The following is a 20,133-nucleotide window of genomic DNA, read 5'->3' on the forward strand; positions in this document are numbered from 1 at the left end:
CTTATATCGTTTTTTTTTTTTTTTTTGCTTTTTCTTTCATCTTTTCATCTTTCATCTTAGGAGTTACAATGAACTGTGGCATTTGTTTGAGATGCACTTGCTCAAAACATGTTTTGCCTTTAAGTTTGGTCTTTTATTTATGAATGGTGATTAATAAACTTACTCAAGCCTTGTGGATTAGATGACAGTTCTGACTGGAGGAAAAGAAAGAGAGAGAAGCAACTGCTGGAAAAAGTTTGAGTTCTCCATTTTTAGTTTTATAGTTTAAACTGTAATAAGAGTATATAGCCACTAAATTAGTGTGTTGAAACTTATTTTTTAGGTGCAAGATGTGTTGTAGTAACCATCTGTGAGTTGATACATTTATTTATTTATTTAATTAAATTTAATTTTCTGAGAACAAGAGTGAGAACAAGAAACCACTCGTTACACAAACTATAGATTGCACTATAGATTTTCATTATTATCAAATATAGAGGAAGATAAATGAACAAGATCATAGGAGAAGACAGCACAAGGTTTACAGTACCTCTGGCGTCATGGGAGAGCATCACGCTGTCATTCTGCTGACAGCTGGGGAGACCAAAGGGGAGAACAAAGGACAGTTTGCCGCTTCTCAGGAAGAATTCATGGACATCATCTGCCTTAAAAAGACCATTTAGGTGACCTGTTTAACTTTTACTTTACTTACCGTCCGTCTACTTACCTTCAGTAAGTGAAGTTTGAAGTGTTTCATAATGTTGTTTGGTGTTATTGAGACAAGCTAAGTGTATTGTAGTTACTGAATTTCTTCATACAGTTCAAACCACATTTGCTTGTATTGCCACTGATATTTGGGTGGCATTCAACCCTGTGATGTCTGAGGGGGTTTAGGGGCCCTGGAGAAGTTTTACATGCCCTGATATTTGTGCTTTTTTTCTGTATCTTAAAATTATATTAATGGCTCAAGTCTGATTACACTGTATTCAGCACAAACTGTGCTACAATAATATGTAAACAACATGCATGTAAATGCTTGTTTCTGAGTAAACAACATTTATGCGTGATTAGTGAAAAACTAAATTATTATTGTTAAGCACTGCATAAACATCTACATATATTCTGATTATTTCAGAGTAAACACTGGTATAAACATTCTTAGACTCGATCAAAAATGATGAAAATGAAGGGGAAAAGGGGAAAAATAGTGGCTTATGGTCTGGAAATGTGGAGAAATGACTGACCTTAATTATGTGGATGTCACTATGAAATATTCAGCCACTGAGTGTTCCCTTCTGCAGGGTCAGCAAAGCCTTCCTTTCCCTCTTGTTGTGGTGGAGTCATATTCACCGCTGCCTGGTAAGAGCGGGCCACTGCAAGCTAAAGGATTTGGTACTGTGATTGCAATGATTCCAAGGCTAGTATCACCTACATACGAAATTGGTATCCACATTTAATAAGTGGCTCAAATTGTAATTTTACATTTAACATCATGAATTGAATACATAAATATGAACTTAATACATGTGCATGTGATTCTAATAACCATTCATAAAAATGCAGCACCTCTTAAGCGACTTTCTTTTGGCTCTTCTTTTTTCTTTTCAATGTCAGCTTGGTCTAATATTGCTAATTTAATATTGATTAACATTAATAAAGGTTACAGAAATAGTAGCAAACAGATTAATAATAATAAAAAAGAGCATTCCTATTAGGATATGTAGAGAAGTACTGGAGGGCAAGCTCACTTTCAGCCTCCAAATTCAGCCTCAGAACACAAAGATACTACATTTTCAGTGCATAAGATATTTTTCTGCATAGGTTAAAATTTTGGAAATTACCTAGCCGTGATTCTGAATTCTTCTCTTGCTCGTGTAGAGGACTAAAAGAGACAAGGATAAACAGAGAGAAACAGAGAAAGTGATACAAGCCATGTCTCCTGGGATAGAGATCTTATTAACACCCGAGAAGCTGCATTATAGGTGGAACAACGGAGGTTCCGTGCGAGGTTGCCATGGTAATATCCCCTGGGCTTTGTCCTAAAGTGCTCCCTAAATTCAATTAGCTTCCCCCAATTACACTATCACAGTGAGCTTGACTTAGCTGCAGTGAATCCAGTTTATCCAAAATCAAAATTACCTTTCAGCACTATGAATGGCAACTGTATTATACAAACATATATTAAAGTTTAGCACCAGTTTTAAACTAATAATTTGAAACAGTTGTGATACATTTTGAAGTTTGCATCACATAACCACCTACATATGTACTGTATGGTTTTCCTGATGTAGTAAATTTGCTAGTGCACCCACACACACACACACACACACACACACACACACACACACACACACACACACACACAAACACACACACACACACTTATAAATAAGTGTATATATATATATATATATATATATATATATATATATATATATCAATACAGTGTGCACAGCTATAAAGTGTAGCTCAACTCATGGTTTAGTAACAATGTTATCTGCGCCCCAAGGTTCCTCTGCTCCTCAATGGTTTTCCATTGGCCTTTGATTTTGTTCTGTGTTTATGGAGCAGTGTAAATATGTCTGGTTTCACTCATCAATCTTGATTGATTCAGATTACCTTTGATTTAAGGAAGTATATTTGGGTAATACCTTTTACTTAAGATGTCTTAATATGTAAAATAGATACAATTGGAAATCACTTTTGTTTTTCCTTTTCATGATAACACAATTATGTGAATGTGGGGGTGAATTTTAAATATATTCACCATTATGGTTTAAATTAATGTTAATTGTTATTCTGGGTGCTATGCATAAAAGAAGTTAAATGAAAATGGCAGGTATTCTATAAATTACAGGTTTTCTACAATCAATATTGTGCACATTAAAATGAGTCAGGTGTTTGGACTATGCTACAATATCTCTAATTTTAATACATTCGGAGTTTAGTATTGTGTGATTTGTATATTTGGATAATTTCTAATGCACTTATCATACATAAAATTAGAAATCACTTTAGATTGTTTCCCCTAATCTCACAATTACATGAACATTGGCGTGAATTTTAAATACTTTCACTGCTATGGTTTGAACGAATGGCAATTGTTATTTTGGGTGCTATGCCTAAAAATGTAGAAAGAAAAATGGCAGGTAATGAAGGTTTTCTATAATCATAATGTTTTATTGTACTTTTCGTGACACTTTTGGCCATTCCTGTGTTTGGACAAAATCTTAAATTTTAATAAGGGGGACATTTTGATATTATGGTGTATGTATATTTAGGTAATTCCTATTATGCAGCACATTTCATGCATCCATCATGCATGTTTTAATACTGTATATAAATAGGAAATCATGTTTATTGTAATCTCATAATAACATGAACACGGGGATGCATTTTAAATTCTTTCACAACTATGGTTTGAATGAATTGCAATTGTTATTTTGGTTACTATGCATAACAATTGAAATAGTAAGAAAACCAGCAATACTCACAATTTTTCTTTTGACTTTTTAAAGTAACAATAAATTGTCATCAAAATAACTTTACATTCTGTTAGCCTTACAGAGACAACATAATACTAAAGGTACAGCAGCAAATGACACAAATATCAAGAGGGGGCAGTGTTGCCTTAGATTTCAGCACATAAGACCACAGAAATGCAGTCCTGAAGTAATGTACCTCACACACTCACAGCAGAGGAGGGCTGGTCAGGCAGAGAGCTCTGCAAAACGAATAGAGCTGCAGGGGGGAGAAATCACTGTGTGCTCCACTCCACACAGCAAATGTTGTGCGGCAGGTACACTTCACCCATGAAATCCAATTCTGCAAACAACATTGTGCTCAAAATGACCAGGGTTCACAAAAACACAGTTGAAGATGCATGTTGATCACACGATCTGGATTTCTTTGCACTTCAGTAAATGAAAGCTTGGATAGATAGACAGACAGACAGACAGACAGACAGACAGATAGATAGATAGATAGATAGATAGATAGATAGATAGATAGATAGATAGATAGATAGATAGATAGATAGATAGATAGATAGATAGATAGATAGATAGATAGATCAAAGAAATTTAATGGGTCAAATGTGATCAGGATTTGCCAATGCATTTCAACAAAACTTTTTTTTTTTTGTAATACTCCACCCCAAAATGAAAATTGTGTCATTAATCACTTACCCCCATGTCGTTCAAAATCCGTAAAAGCTCTGTTCGTCTTCGGAACACAATTCAAGATATGTGCGCTGTTTCTATGTGTATTTAGCTTTGATTTGAAAGAAAACAGCGCATCCTTGTGGCGCGGATGATACAGAAGAGCATACACAGCATATGGTGATATGGAGAGACACAGAGGAGACTGTTGACAAAGGAATTGTTGAATACAGTCGTTCTTTTTGTTTTCTTCGCTAACAAAAAAAGTGTTCCCATCGCTTCATGTAACCCAGATTGCACGTCTGATGGCAGATGGAGTATTCTGATGATGACTTTAATACCTTTTATGGACCTTGACACTATTATTTACTTAGCAGACTATAAGCCCCTTAAATATCTTAAATTGTGTTCTGAAGACGAACAACGCTTTTACGGGTTTGGAACGACATGTGGGTAAGTGATTAATGACAAAATTTTCATTTTGGGGTGGAGTATCCCTTTAACCGAGGAGAGCGAGAGTGATTTCTACAACCCATCCAAACCCATGGAAAACCAGTGACGCTGCTTATCTGTTCCAGTTAGTGTAGAACATGAATAAAACATGGGCTAGCGTGAACTTTATGCATTGTTTTTCTTTCTCCTCATAGTCACCTTTGCTTCTGAAACCTGGCCTGAATATCTATCAGGCAGAGAGCAGAGAGTCAGGGAGGTGAGCCTTTGAAGTCGCCTCTCTTAGCTCATTGTAAAACACTCGGAAAGCATAATGTTGGACTACAATGCTTAAGCCCCTTGGTAGGATATCTCTCAGGATTCCCCACAAGATTATTTATTTAATTGGATATTTGTTGGAATTAACGCAACCACCTCTGAGAACAACCATCTTAGCTGATATTGAATGAATTTCCTTGGTTAATCAACTCAAACTCTATTAGTAAAATAGCTGATTTCTTCGGAAACTAATATTCTTATCCCTCAGGTAAAAATAAATAAATAAATAAATAAATAAATAAATAATAATAATAATAATAATAATAATAATAATAATAATAATAATAATAATAATAATAATTATAATAAACAATTTAAATATATATATTTAATATTTATTATTTTTTTATTTTTTTTCAGTCTACAAAATAAATAAATGAAAATGCAGAGTAGGGGAATTTTAAAGTATTCAGATATGCAAATGATATTGAAATTTTGATACTGAGATATTGAAATGAGTTACATTCTTTTATATATATATATATATATATATATATATATATATATATATATATATATATATATATATATATATATATATACATATAGACACACACACACACATATATATATATATATATATATATATATATATATATATATATAATGTTAATAAAAGGTCTAGCAAACGGGTATCTAAGATGTAAATCAAGTTCATCACTAATGAATGTTGAAAAACAAAAGACCTGAATCCGTATGACCCTGAGCTTCTCTCATTTGTATTATGTAGTCAGGTACATGGGGTCCTTGGTTTTAAATGCAAGCTGAATTTCTAGGAGATAGTAGATCTCATTTGCAAGAAGACAAACCAGAGATTATTCATATTGTGGATGGTGAGAGAGCTTGCTGTCAGCCAGAGTGTCTCTACTTTTTAAGAGCTGTTTGGTGTTTAACATAATAATTTGGAAAAAACAATTGACTATTGGATTGTTAAAGCAAAATTGCAGATGGCAGATGGCCTGTACAGTACAGCAGAACATAAAGAGATCTTATCTAGCATGAATAATGCAACACATCAGGCACAATAAAGGCCACTTAGATTTTAAATAAGATATTTTTTTCTATATACAATTAGTTTAGTTTATACAATAAACAAACAACAAAGTGAAGTAAATGTTTTTTTTTTGCAAATGACCTGTTGTTATCTTTAAATTGTTGTTCCTTTTTATAATTTTTATCTTAAAGTGCACATTTACTATTACTCGGGAAATTTATCAAAATTCAGTAATTTCAATAGGAATTCATGCAATTGGGAATTATGCATAAGGACGAACTTTTTCCCCACAGATTTCACAACAAGTTTAAAGATGCTGTCAAATTAACCATTGATTGGATTTCACCTAATTTTTCAATTGAGAGGTTTAAATTTTCCTCATGCAGATTTCGAAATGGGTTCAATTTTGGGTAAAACCCAGCCATCCAATCACAGTGGATGAGGGGCGGGACATATAGCACCATCATCACATTCTACTTGTACAATGACTAAACAACAACTGAGAAAAACTAAATATGACTGTTCTCTGATTAGCCATATCTGTACCAGACAACAATATTACTATAAAGTGGAGGAACATTTTGTTCACCATGGGTCTAGCTAAATGTTGTGCCTCCAAAGAGCTCTCAAATGCTCATAGGTGACCATTTTCCAAAAAAAAAAAAAGCAACATACAATGGGTCAGCAGATTTCTCCTTGCAGATTTTGCCACAGGTTCAAGTTGATCATGTAGAGCCGCTGCACTGGCTAACAGATAGCTGCCCTGTTTGAAAGTTACTTTTGTGTGACCTGTTCTACATATATTGATACAATATTAATAATAAATAATGGACCATTTATGCTCTCAAAATTTCACTTATATGAGGAAATGTGAAGCACATGCAAATCTATGTTTTTAATGGCAAGCCCAATGAAGTGAAACAAAAGCTGACATTTTAGTAACTTTTGTCTGCTTGAGTATTTGACATAAATCAACTGAGGGGGGAGGACTTGTGCCTGTCAGGTTTGACACTGTGTCATGTTAAAAACAGTCCTTTTGAAAAAAAAAATGTGTCTCAAGACTGTTTGAAAAGAGGTACGTGTCCTTTGCCAATACCATCTAATCCTCTCTGGACTGTTGAGTGCTGTTGACTGAACATCACTGTGCACAGTGCTGATGAAAATTGCTGTGTAATTAATGGAAGGTACAGTCAAAATGACAGCATAACCAGTCATTAAATTAGAATGTCTTTTTTTTTTTTTTTTTTTATGTTTGTGTATAGCTGACTCTGAATTTCTGTCGGACAGGTGAGCATTCTCGTTCCAATATCCGTGTACGAATTTACATGGTTATGACAGTGAAAAGGAAATATTGGATATTACTTTACACAGACAAGGTCAGTAAGCAATTTCATCACACTAAACTCTATTGTCATGTCTTGTGGCATGTACTGGACAATCAGTTTATGTTAAAATCGGATAGGTAAAAGAAAACAGTACTAACAAGAAAAAGAATAGCACATCGATCGATAAAGGGTCAGGTGTGAAGAGGCTCTTGGGCATGTGTTAGCCACAGTCAGTGGCATCTCTCAAATACAGCTGCAACAACATGTCTGACAGAATATAGAGTCCAGCAGGACGGTTATTGAGAACTTAGTGAGAGCAACACATCCAGCCTCCATCCCCCTGTCAGACCCATAATCACACATCATTCCAAGAGGGAAGTTTCAAGGGGACATGAATTATATTAAATAGCAAATGGAGAAAAAGACTTTGTCTACCACGTTTTCCATCATGGGGAGCCTGAACCCCCATGCCAAGCAGAGTCCCACCCCACTGACTGTTCCCCACTTCCACCTGCACTCATTGAAATCCCCAGCCCTCCGATGACCCGTAAAGAAGGAGGAAGAATGGGCCTGCCTCAGTGCCCCCCGAGGTGTCCAATGATACTGCAATGCCCCCAGAGGTGGCTGACGAAGTTGCAGCTGGCCGTCTGCTTGGGATCATGGTTGGCCTGAGTCTCCCTGGTTCATCAATCCAGCTCCACCCTGGTCCCTCTAATGCCTGTCTGGCTGCCTTGCTGGCACTGGCTTGGCTCCCCTCCCTCCCCTCCCTCTTTGTCTCTGTGTTTTGATTTTCCTGTCTAGTGTTGTCTGTTGCTGTGTGTCGGTCTTGTGTTGTCATGTGTATGCTGGTTTTATGCTGTTATGTTCCTCTCTTGTTTTTGGTGTTCCTCGTTAGGTACACCAAATGGCGTCCCTTTTGAGAGGGGGTAGTTTCAGGGTTCTGTCACTTCAGTCTAGTTTATTCATTGTTTTGTGACAGAGCCCTGACACTCCTGTCATGTTGTTGTTTTCATGTGAGCAGGCGTCTTGTTGAGTTTCGGTTTCATGTCAGGGTTCGGACTCTTGCGCTCCATGTTCTGTCTTGTTGTGGGAGTGTGCGGTCTTGAGTTTGCTCAGGCTGTGTGCTCTTCTGTCTGCGTGTGTTGTGTCTTGTGTAGCACACAGTTCGTGTTCGGCCGCGTGCTCTCGTCTTTTTGTGTTGTTGCACCCAGTTCGTGTTCCTATCAGCTGCGTGCTGTTATGCTATGTCTTGTGCGGTGTAGCATGCAGCTTGTGCTTTTCATTGGCTGCGTGTTTTCATATTGTCATGTCTTGTGTGCACACGTGGCTTAGGAGTATTCTCTTAGCTGCGTGTATGTGACTTGTTTTGTTCAAGAATAAGGCTTGTGATCGTTTTGGTGGCCATGTGCTTGTGTTTTTGTTTTGTGTGAGCACATGGCTTTTCTCTTTGTTTTCTGTGTGCCATGTGGTCTCATGTCAATTGTCTTGACCCCGCCCATCTTCTTACCTGATTGTTTCAGTTGCCTCACCTGTCCTCCCTCGTTACCCTCCTCATTTGCTCCCTATTAATTTTCCTTGTGTTTGCAATCCTGTGCCAGTTCGTCCTCGAATGCTGAGTGTGTGCCTTGTGTCCTGCCCTGCCCTGCCCTGCCCTGTCTTGTTGCCACCTGTGTTTTTCCCCCAAGGGGTAGTTTTTGTGGTTGTTTTATTTTATTAATAAAAGCCCATCTCCTGCACCATTGATTCCTCACTTCATCCCTTTACCCAAACCCTGACACTTTACAAGTACTAATAAACAGCCAGTATGATAGTAATATGGTTTAGAATTGGTTCTTAAAAAAAAAAGTCCAACCATGCAAATAATAAAATGCAGCCAACCATTTAATCATGCATAGCTGGGACAACACACTTAATTGACTTATGAACTTCATATTCCCATATTTTCTTAAAGGTTGTGTTTGCAGTCAAACTCAACAGTATTTTGATGTAAATTTTTCTGTTCCTTGGTAGAATCTTGTCTAAGTATGCAGGTAAAGAGACATGCAAAATTAAAATGATGAAGTTTATATTTAATATATTACAATATTTGTGTTATGAATGCAATTCATAACACAAATACAAACTGGGTTATAGCAGCATTCATGTGAACTATCCTCTTGCATGGTCATTTTTTTCCATGGCAGAGCAACTGTTTGAGGAGAATCTTTTCAAGTTAAAGGTAGTTGAATGGCATGTTAATGGCATAGACATTTAAAGGTAACTCTATTGCCTTCTTAAGTATTGAGGTTTGTTAATGCCACAATTATGTATTTACCCATTAAGTATGCATATCAGGACCACACACTTACACATAGTATGTTTCTGGCCTAAGGCCCAGGGCTGCTATACCTGAAATTTTTGACCACTGCAAGGGGTGCACCACGAGTCTTCACCATTGTGCCCTTGAGCAATGTATGTAACCCCAGGTTCCTCCAGCGGGACTGAACCTGTAATATGTTCACAGAAACATTGTAGTAAGAAGCTCCACCTGCCCTGGTTCTATATTGTTTAATAAAGTGTTCTTGTAAAAATGGAAATATGACAAATGAAACTGATGACATATGCATTTAAAGGTAATATGTATGCCCCCCTTTAAATACTGTATTCAAAATTAGATAAAAATAGAAATGTGATCAATATTTGTGTAAAAAAAATAAAAATAAAAAAAAATAAATAAAGTGTTTCTGATTTAGTGTTTTTAAAAACATCCAGTGTGTTTACCATCAAGTAAACCATTTTCTCTTCTTACCACTTACAGAAGTGAGTATACATATTGATTGCTCTGAATTGTTGTTTTTTATACAATGTGTATGGTCACACTTTAGTTTAGGGACGAGTTCTCACTATAAACTAACTTTTAACTATGACTTTTGCCTCAATAAACTGCTAATTCGCTGCTTATTAGTAGTTAATGAGACAGAGTAGTTGTTAAGTTTAGATATGGGGTAGGATTAATAGATCTAAAATATGCTCATGCAGCATAAGGCATTAGTACTTATAAACAGCCAATATTCCAGTATGCATGCTAATAAGCAACTAGTTAATAGTGAGAATTGGTCCCAAACCTAAAGTGTTTCCATTAGGCCCCTAAAACAAAGTGTGAAAAAAACAAATTTTAAATAAGGTAAAAACAAATACTATTGAATTATGAACACATAATCCTGCAATTTTACTGCATTTAGCAACCTCAACTTTCCATGCCATAATGATAAAATCTTCTTATATGAGACTTTGAGTTTCCAGGAATCTTCTCTGTGATATAACTTTCTGTATTCTTGTTATATGACATCAAACTTTATGTCTTCAAAAAAAAAAAAAAAAAAAAAAAAAAAAATCAATGTTAATTTTTACTGACTTTTAGCTAATTGCAATTATTTGTTTTCCTTGGTGAATACATCACTGAGGAAACAATTCACTCATTTTCAGACGGACCAACTGTGCAGATACCAGCTAATTGAGTTTGGTTGCCAGTCTCATTGGGCTATTTGTGAGTGGATTGGACTGGGAGTAAATTCAGACTGTTTTGTTCAGGCTTCATTGTGTCAGCTCTTTTGGGTGCTCAAAGTGTGGTGGACAGTGCAGTCATCTTGCTGTTCTTGCGCTTTCGTTCACATGGGTTTAAAATGCTGATGGTTGTTGCCATACCTGGAGACTTTGGCTTAACATTGAATTCAGCAATCTAGAGGCAATTACAGACAATTGTATTTTCCACTGGGTTCCCAACATCCAAGACTAAAATGTGTTGTTTTGTTGAGGTTGGCATGCCTTTGCTGATTGGCTTATTGGACAATTTCCTCAAGATAGATACATAAGCTCCAGTTATTTCAGACAGTTTTCTTTGTTTTCTCAATGGTGCTTGTTAAGAATAATTATTATTACTGCTAATATACTGAACAAAACTAATCCAAGTTCCAACCCATATTTCCAGAATATCATTCAGGCTGGGGGCTGGACAGACGCATAAAACACCCAAAACACCTAAGCAACAACCTAGCAATAACTTGACAACCATCCATAACACACAAAACATAGAGCTAGGAAATTTTTACTGGCAAATGTCAGCTACATTTTCTTTAGAAAATGTTAAAAATCTAGTTTTATTGTTGTTCCCGAAAAACATGCAATTGTTATTGTGCTATTGAAAAAGGTGTTGTAATTAAATAAAAAAAGAAAAAAAAAAAAAAGTGGTTCTTGTACAAAGGACATGAAATACTGACCTATCTGTATTTTTGAAGCAAACACATTTGTGAAAATATATAAAACTTACACTATTTTTTTTTTTTTTTTTGCAGTTTGGTCTTAGTATATAATTAATTCATAAGCATTCAATATTATTTTGCCCTCCAAAGAGAACAGAATCCATTTTAGACCCATTTCAGAGAACCGCTGTTTCAAAGCAATTTGGTCAAAGTAACAAAACAGCAATTTCCAATGATTGTCCCATAAATGGATGCTAAAAATGTTCTCGGCCACCTATTTTCTGATTTCCTGAAAAAAAAAAATGATTGAATGAAGTTGTTTCAGATCCAGTGCAAACATCAAAACCTATCCCCACTCAGTTCATGTCTCAACACCAGTACAACGGTCGAGCCAAAAAAGAAAGTATGGTTTAATTGACTTCAAGCACACCTCTCTAGATATGTGGAAACGCACAATGACCTTCATAATGGTCCCATTCAGTCTCTGTCAAAATGTCTGATGACTTAACCAGCATTCACTCTTACTGAACCAGAACCACTAAGGATGGCGAGAGGAGAGCGAGCCACAGCGACTCGTTCTTATTGATCGCAGCTCATCAGCCACCGAAGCCCATTGATCCTTCACAGTCACTTCACATTGATTACTGCCATGCTATAGGGCCATGTGGCACGTCCCTGAGCTCAGCTAGACTTTATTAGTGGTGCAATCATTGCACTTGCTTGATTTGGGTGCCCTGCTGTGGTCGGCTCTCTCTTTCCTGCTAGGACAGCACAGATCAACTAGCACGTGTACTGCGGCGCGGTTCGATAAACGTCTTTGATGATATCAGAGTGATTAAGGTGTTCATTGAGTTTACATTCCCACAAAAGTATTTTAAAATCACTTTCATTCCACGCACTCCCTATATGTGACCTTTTATGCAGCAGATAGGACAAAACATGCCTATTTCATGCTGTTAAGAGCAAACTATATATGTGGCCGTCAGTGGCAAAGCTAACCAGCCAAACAGTAACTCCTGCAGGGTTGCATCAGTTGTTAGAAGTCTACTTCGGATGCAAAGTTCACTCGGGTGCTTAGTAATTACTAGTTTACTACTAGTTTATTACTAGACTGTATCTAACAGCATCTGGTCTTATCACAAGACTTAGGTAGTGGGTCATAAACTTTCCATAGAGTAACAAGTAGCTTGAATAATATTATTTCACATCACACACTCTCGACGTCACGTTGGATGACTGACGAACTGGGATATTGCTTTGATAGACCAATCTACTTCGAGTGTAAACTAAACGAGCCAATGAACATTGGCATGCAATTATTGAGCTACAAGTTCAACGCACTCATGGAAGATTTTGGTTTTGGCGGTACGGCGCTTCAGCAGTGGTCGTTCCTGTGTCGAGTGGGTTGTACACTTCAGGTTGCACTATCCCCTGTTGTGTTGCAAGCGGCCGTTCCCCTATGCGCCTCAGCACATAAAAGAACATTTCCCTAAAAGAGAAATTTCTCTAAAAGAGCAATAAAGGGGTACGTGTTTGTAAAGACGACAGATCGTCTTTTTAAAGGGGTCATATGATGCTGCTAAAAAGAACATTATTTTGTGTATTTGGTGTAATGAAATGTGTTTATGCGGTTTAAGGTTCAACAAACACATTATTTTCCACATACTGTACATTATTGTTTCTCCTCTATGCCCCGCCTTCTAAAATGCGTTGATTTTTACAAGGCTCATCGCTCTGAAAGCGAGGTGTGCTCTGATTGGCCAGCTATCCAGTGTGTTGTGATTGGCCGAATACCTCAAGCGTGTGACGGAAATGTTACGCATCTTAACATATTGTGATGCCCTGTCCGGCTGGCGCAACAACACATAAACATAAAACCCATTATAAACGTGATATAAACATGATTTCTATTCGTGTCCTCTGTTGGAAGGGCAAACAAAGTAGTTTCACTTTCTCAATGAAACAGCGTCACACACCATGGCCTTGAGTAAGCGGAGGCCGGAGGCCTAGAGTGAAACATGGCCTAGAGTGAGCGGAGGCTGGCTTGAGTGAGCAGAGGCAGGCGGGCTTGAGAATGGTGTGGGCAGCGGATTCTACGAAGGAGCGTCCTTTAGGCTTGCGGCAACCACATGTAACTCTGCATGTAATCACCTAGAACGCTGTCTAAGCCTTAATGGCTGCTCTGTCAATTCTTCGTCATCAGTTAGGAACCTAGGTGTGCTATTTGATAGCAACCTTTCCTTAGAAAGCCACTTTCTAGCATTTGTAAAACTGAATTTTTCCATCTCAAAAATATATCTAAATTACGGCCTATGCTCTCAATGTCAAATGCAGAAATGTTAACCCTCTGGAGTCTAAGGGTATTTTTGGGGCCTGGAGAAGTTTTGTCATGCCCTGACATTTGTGCTTTTTTCAGTTTCTTATAAATATCTAAATGGCTAAAGTCTAATCTCACTGTAATCAGCACAAACTGGGCTATAATAATATATGAGCAGCATGTATGTACATGATTGTGTTTTTTGAGAAAAAAAAATGTTATGCGTGGTTAGTGAAAAACTAAAAAATGTTAAATCACTTGAATAAGGCAATAAAAAACACATATAGAAAATTGGTTCCCGGGACTTTTGAGAACTGGAGCTTGTAGCCTAGAATTTTTTTTTTTCTAAATGATGTGAAAATCATCTTGTTTACTCACTTACAGAAAACAATATATTGATTTAAATTTTCTAAGACACTTTTTGTTGGTAAAAGTCATATGCGAGTAGGCGTCAACTATCATGAATTCACACCTGAGAAGACAAAGGCCTGCATAATGAGCCGCATAATGAGCCATTCAGTCAGCTGTGTCACTGAGAGGGATGAGTTACAAGAAAGAATGTGAGGACAAAATAAATGTATATAATTTTATGTTTGTAGTTTATTTAGAATATATTTAATTATCCCACAACATAATTTAATATTCACTTGTGAGTGCAGTTAAACAGTTTATTAGGAACAATCAAAGCTGACTTTCAAACTGAATTTTTTGCATCATTACTCCAGTCACACAATCCTTCAGAAATCCTTTTAACAATCTTATTTTTTACAAAAAAACAAAAAACAAAAAAAAAACATTTATTGTTATTATTATCATCATTATTATTATTATTATTATTATTAATGTTGAAAAGAGCTGAGAATATTTTTTTCAGGTTTTTTAGGGGGATAAATTGAAAGAACATTATTGTTTGTTACATTTGTTACAGTTACATTTATTTGTTACATTTGTTATATTATTTACATCAAGCTTTTGAATGGTATAGTAGTGTATATTGTTATTGAAACTTCATAATATTTCACTTGATTATACATTTAGTCAGGAATAATATTTTGGAAAAAGTCTTTGGAAAAAGTCTAACTAGTAAAATGTTTACACTTTATGTGAAAAACTAGTACAAGTATATAAATAAATAAAAAAAAAGACTTACTCATGTTTATGATCTCTGCTGAAATAAAGTGCTTCATTCTTTTTTTTCTGAGGAAAAATCCAAATCTCAAATCCTCAACCACATCACATCTTTTTGGGGTGAATTATGTCTTATTCCTCTCATCACGAAGCAAACAGTAAAATAAAAAAAACTTGAAGAACAGTCTCGCTGCGTTGTCTTCTGTTGTGTGGGCGTATTCAAAAGCCGCGCGCTTCAGTGAAACATTTGAATCTCAAAAAGCGCGCTCGGCGCGGGGGCGTGGTCGCATTAGAAGATAATGAAGGGAGACGTGAAAAACGGACATCGCGTTGTTTTCATATGGATTACTTTATCACAGAATATTTGTTTTTCGGCAGCACTTGTTTAGTTTAAAAGTAGACATGTCAGGCTTTCTATAGATATCTCTCTCATGTCTCTTCGTTGAGTATTCACTGAGTTACAGTTCATTTTAATGACGCATTTGAAAATGAAGATCAGCGCAGACAAAGGCTGCAGACAGCACTCCTTGTTTGTTATCTTTATTTTATAAATGCACAAAGTTTTGTTGTTATTATGTCTGTATACAAAAAAAAGTAGACCCTTTACAGATTCGATTGATGTATTGCTCTTATCTGTACGATCAAAACTAAAGGTGTAATTTATGTTCTTTTCGGGGTTATCAGGACAAAATGCCTCAAAACGCGTATACGCGTTAATCGACTTCAGAGGGTTAATCGATGCGTTTATGACCTCAAGGTTAGACTATTGTAATGCTGTATTGGGTGGTTGTTCTGCACGCTTAGTAAACAAACTCCCGTTAGTCCAAAATGCAGCAGCTAGAGTTCTTATTAGAACCAGGAAGTATGATCATATTAGCCCGGTCCTGTCAACACTGCACTGGCTCCCTATCAAACATTGTTTCGATTTTAAAATCTTGCTTATTACTTATAAAGCCCTGAATGGTTTAGCACCTCAGTATTTGAACGAGCTCTTGTTACATTATAGTCCTCCACGTTCACTGCGTTCTCAAAACTCTGGCAATTTGATAATACCTAGAATATCAAAGTCAACTGTGGGCGGCAGATCCTTCTCCTATTTAGCACCCAAACTCTGGAATAACCTACTTAACATTGTTCAGGAGGCAGACACACTCTTGCAGTTTAAATCTAGATTAAAGACCCATCTCTTTAACCTGGCTTATACATAACATACTAATACACTTCTAATATCCAAATCCGTTAAAGGATTTTTAGGCTGCATTAATTAGGTAAACCGGAACCGGGAACACTTCTCATAACACCCGATGTACTTGTTACATCATTAGAAGAATGGCATCTACGCTCATATTAGTCTGTTTCTCTCTTATTCCAAGGTTACCATAGCCACCAGATCCAGTCTGTATCCAAGTCAGAGGGTCACTGCAGTCACCCGGATCCATTATGTATCCAGCCCAGATGGTGGATCAGCACCTAGAAAGGACCTCTACAGCCCTGAAAGACAGCGGAGACCAGGAGAACTAGAGCCCCAGAGTCAGATCCCCTGTAAAGACCTTGTCTCAGACGACAAGACCATAGGAAACAGATGATTCTTCTGCACAATCTGACTTTGCTGCAGCCTGGAATTGAACTGCTGGTTTCGTCTGGTCAGAGGAGAACTGGCTGAGCCTGGTTTCTCCCAAGATTTTTTCTCCATTCTGTCACCGATGGAGTTTTGGTTCCTTGCTGCTGTCGCCTCGGGCTTGCTTAGTTGGGGACACTTCACACTTCTCTGGAACCGGAGATGCTCGATCAGGGTCATGCTTTCCTTTTTGCAGCGAAGGCTATGTGCCCAAGGTTCCTACTACTCCCTTCAGGGATCAGGTGGTGAACCTGCAAGCGCTGCCCCAGGAGGAAGCAGACCCAGCCCTAGCTTTACTCTGTCCCGTCCTAGCCCTGAGATGCTATGTAGCTACGTAGACACAAAGCTTTAGGACCTCAAACCAGCTCTTGTCTGTTACAGAGGCTGGCAGAAGGGGAATGCTGTCTCTAAGCAGAGGATGGCCCACTGGATTGTCGAGGTGTGGATCCTGGCTTATCAGGCACAGGGTGTGCCCTGCCCGTTCAGGTTGCGAGCTCACTCAACTAGGAGTGTTGCATCCTCCTGGGCGCTGGCTTGTGGCACCTCGCTGACAGATATTTGTAGAGCTGTGGGCTGGGCGACCCCCAACACATTCGCTAGATTCTATAGCCTTCGTGTGGAGCCACTATCCTCCTGTGTTCTCACCTCAAACGGGTAGAGGCACTGAGAGGCCCCGGTTAGTGTCAGCTTGCTAAAACCTCTCCAGAGAGTCCATATCGTAGCCCTCAGCAGCCAAACGTGGCAGAGCGTCCGGTGCCAGGCCTTCACTCGTTGAACCCTTGAGAACCGGTAGAAGGCTGGGTTCCATATATGAGACCTAAGTGGATCTATGTGTAAAGTCCACGGTATAGCCTCAGAGCCCGTGTTTCCCGGCAGACTTCTGCCATTTCCAAGAGAGTTACAATCACCTCCAATTTTCCATATGCACCTAAACGGGTGTTCATATGTGTATTTGCTCCCAAGACCTCCTTCAGGAAGGATGGAGCTTTCGCAGCGTCCCTGTTCCTTGTGGAATGGGTACATTTTTCCAATCTCACTGAGTGGGTAGTGCTTCAACAATGGTGAATGGAACTTCTTGTTGTGAGCCCCGGCCTACACCAAAAAGGGGTGCAGGTAGCTCAAACAGGGCACTGGAAGGGGCAGCATCCACGGCGCTTTGGTAGGAATCCCAATTTATCAGTCATCCGACATTACGTCAAGAGTGACCGACTGAAAGGGAACATCTCGGTTACGTATGGCCCCGTTGCCACGGCTGCTGTACCACCGCTGAACGGCCGGGTCACCGGCTCAGCTCCTCAGCGAAAACCTGGTATGCATTGCACCTGCTGCCTTTTTATGCTCACGCTGTGATCAGCTGCAGCTGGATGCAATAATTGCATGCCAATGTGCATTGGCTCGTTTAGTTTATCCTAGAAAGTAGATTGGTCTATCGAAGCAATATCCCAATTTGTCCCTCAACCGACATGACGACTACGTTTCCTCCTTCATAGAATGAGGGTTACCATACGTAACTGAGACGTTTTTAGTATGTAACATATAGTAAAAACAGTACATTGTTGGTGATTAGAGGTTTCTGAAAATATTTTGTTTATATATATTGATAATTTTAACTATGTTCAGTAATAGGACAAACTAATATTAGTGCTTGAATTGTAAGTTACTTGGTCCGAAAACAACAGTTTTTGTATTTATTTTGTTTAGTATTTGCCACATATACCGTTATATACAGTATATTACTTATATAAAAATGCAACATTAATAAATAAATATTAGGCAAAAAATTAAATAAATAAATAAATAAAAATAAATAAATAAATAAATAATAATCATTGCAAAATTAATTATAGCATATTTAGTTACATTTCCTAATTGCCTGCCGACAAATAACAATTGAATAAATTGATTATTTAGCCAATTCATTAAATATTTACATATTTTACGAAAAGGGTTGAATGTTGTGATCCCAGCGGGTGATAGCTTTACCACACATCCCTTCAGATTTTATAGCATAATTCAGAATAACATTAGCTGTTGTAATTTCTGCTGTGTTGTTCTCTGTGGGATTTTAAGAGCCAAAGTTATGAGCTTTTATATGAAGCAATATCTCTTCATACATTTTTAATTCCTCCATGCATTGTGGTAAAGGCACCATTAGGATTCTCTTAAAGCCTATTAATGATTAGTTTCTCACACTGCGGAGCACAAACAGTGCCAGCTTTTTCATGCTAATGCTATATGCAAGTGGCATTTGGTTGGCATAAAGGCTCAAATCCAGTCCCCCACTGTGAAAATTACTCCGACCTTCCTGTCCAAATGACAAAGAACCATAAATCTGTACTGACTCATCTTTATTACAATCCTGACCAGTCTGGTCATAAAAATATATAGTATATGATTTATGAGGTGGGAGAGCTAGGCCTGGAACCTGGATTTGGAAGGCATATTTTATGAACGCTGGAAATGGAGGATTTGATGAACTAGGTGGTCAGTAGATGAACTCTGGCAAAGACTGCATTCATATTGTGCCTCCTTCTTGTTTATCTAAAAGAGAGAGAGAAAAAGATGGATCATATCACAGTGCCATTTCTATGAGGAGGTACGGGAGGAAGTGATTGCCTCCTCAAAATGCTAAATAAAAAGAAAAAAAATCTATCTATCTATCTATCTATCTATCTATCTATCTATCTATCTATCTATCTATCTATCTATCTATCTATCTATCTATCTGTCTATCTGTCTGTCTGTCTGTCTGTCTCTATATAATGTGTTTATATATATATATATATATATATATATATATATATATATATATATATATACAATTATTATTATTAGTTTTTTTAAATAATACTCTATATAATAATCTCTTTCTCTCTCTCTCTCTGACTTATTTTAAAGTTTATGTATTTTAATTGCCTATAAAATGTCCTTTTTTCCTTTGGATTACAGAGTTTTAACATAAACCTAATGTGATGCATATTTGTCAATCATACATATGTCATTCAGATTTCAACGCTCAAAAAAATCATTGCATATTATTAACTATTTGCATAATTGATTTTATTTAAACAATCACATTTTCAAAGTGCATGTATTCAAATTGTTAATAATCAGTATGAGTTTCTTCACTGTGAATACAATTCAGTGTATACATTTTAAAAAAGTACAAATATGGTTAAAATGTGACTAGCTGGTAAATATATACAGTATGAAATTGACTTTTTTATTATTATTATTACTCTGTTAGTGCACGATAAACGTTAAAAATATGTGTATTCCAAATACATGGAAATTGTATATGAAATTCAGACACATAAAACTGTAAATAAGTTTGAGTCTGAAATGTATGTGAAGTAAAACTGTCTGAATGATCCTTTCTTGAGCTCATTGTGTTTTCAATGAGATCCTATATGGAACGTGAATGTGAGGTGGCTGGTGTTAAAAAGCCATGCGATCATCATGACACCTGCAGTATTTAATGAGAATTTGATTAATGGTCTAAAAGGGAGGTAACTATTAATAACTAATGGTGGTTAGTGGTAATAAGAGACTCTCTAATGAGCGAAATTGGCAGGAATCAAAGGCCCTGAACAGACGGAGGCCAGC

Source organism: Cyprinus carpio, chromosome A5 (assembly GCF_018340385.1).
Source record: "Cyprinus carpio isolate SPL01 chromosome A5, ASM1834038v1, whole genome shotgun sequence".
Lineage (NCBI taxonomy): Eukaryota > Metazoa > Chordata > Actinopteri > Cypriniformes > Cyprinidae > Cyprinus > Cyprinus carpio.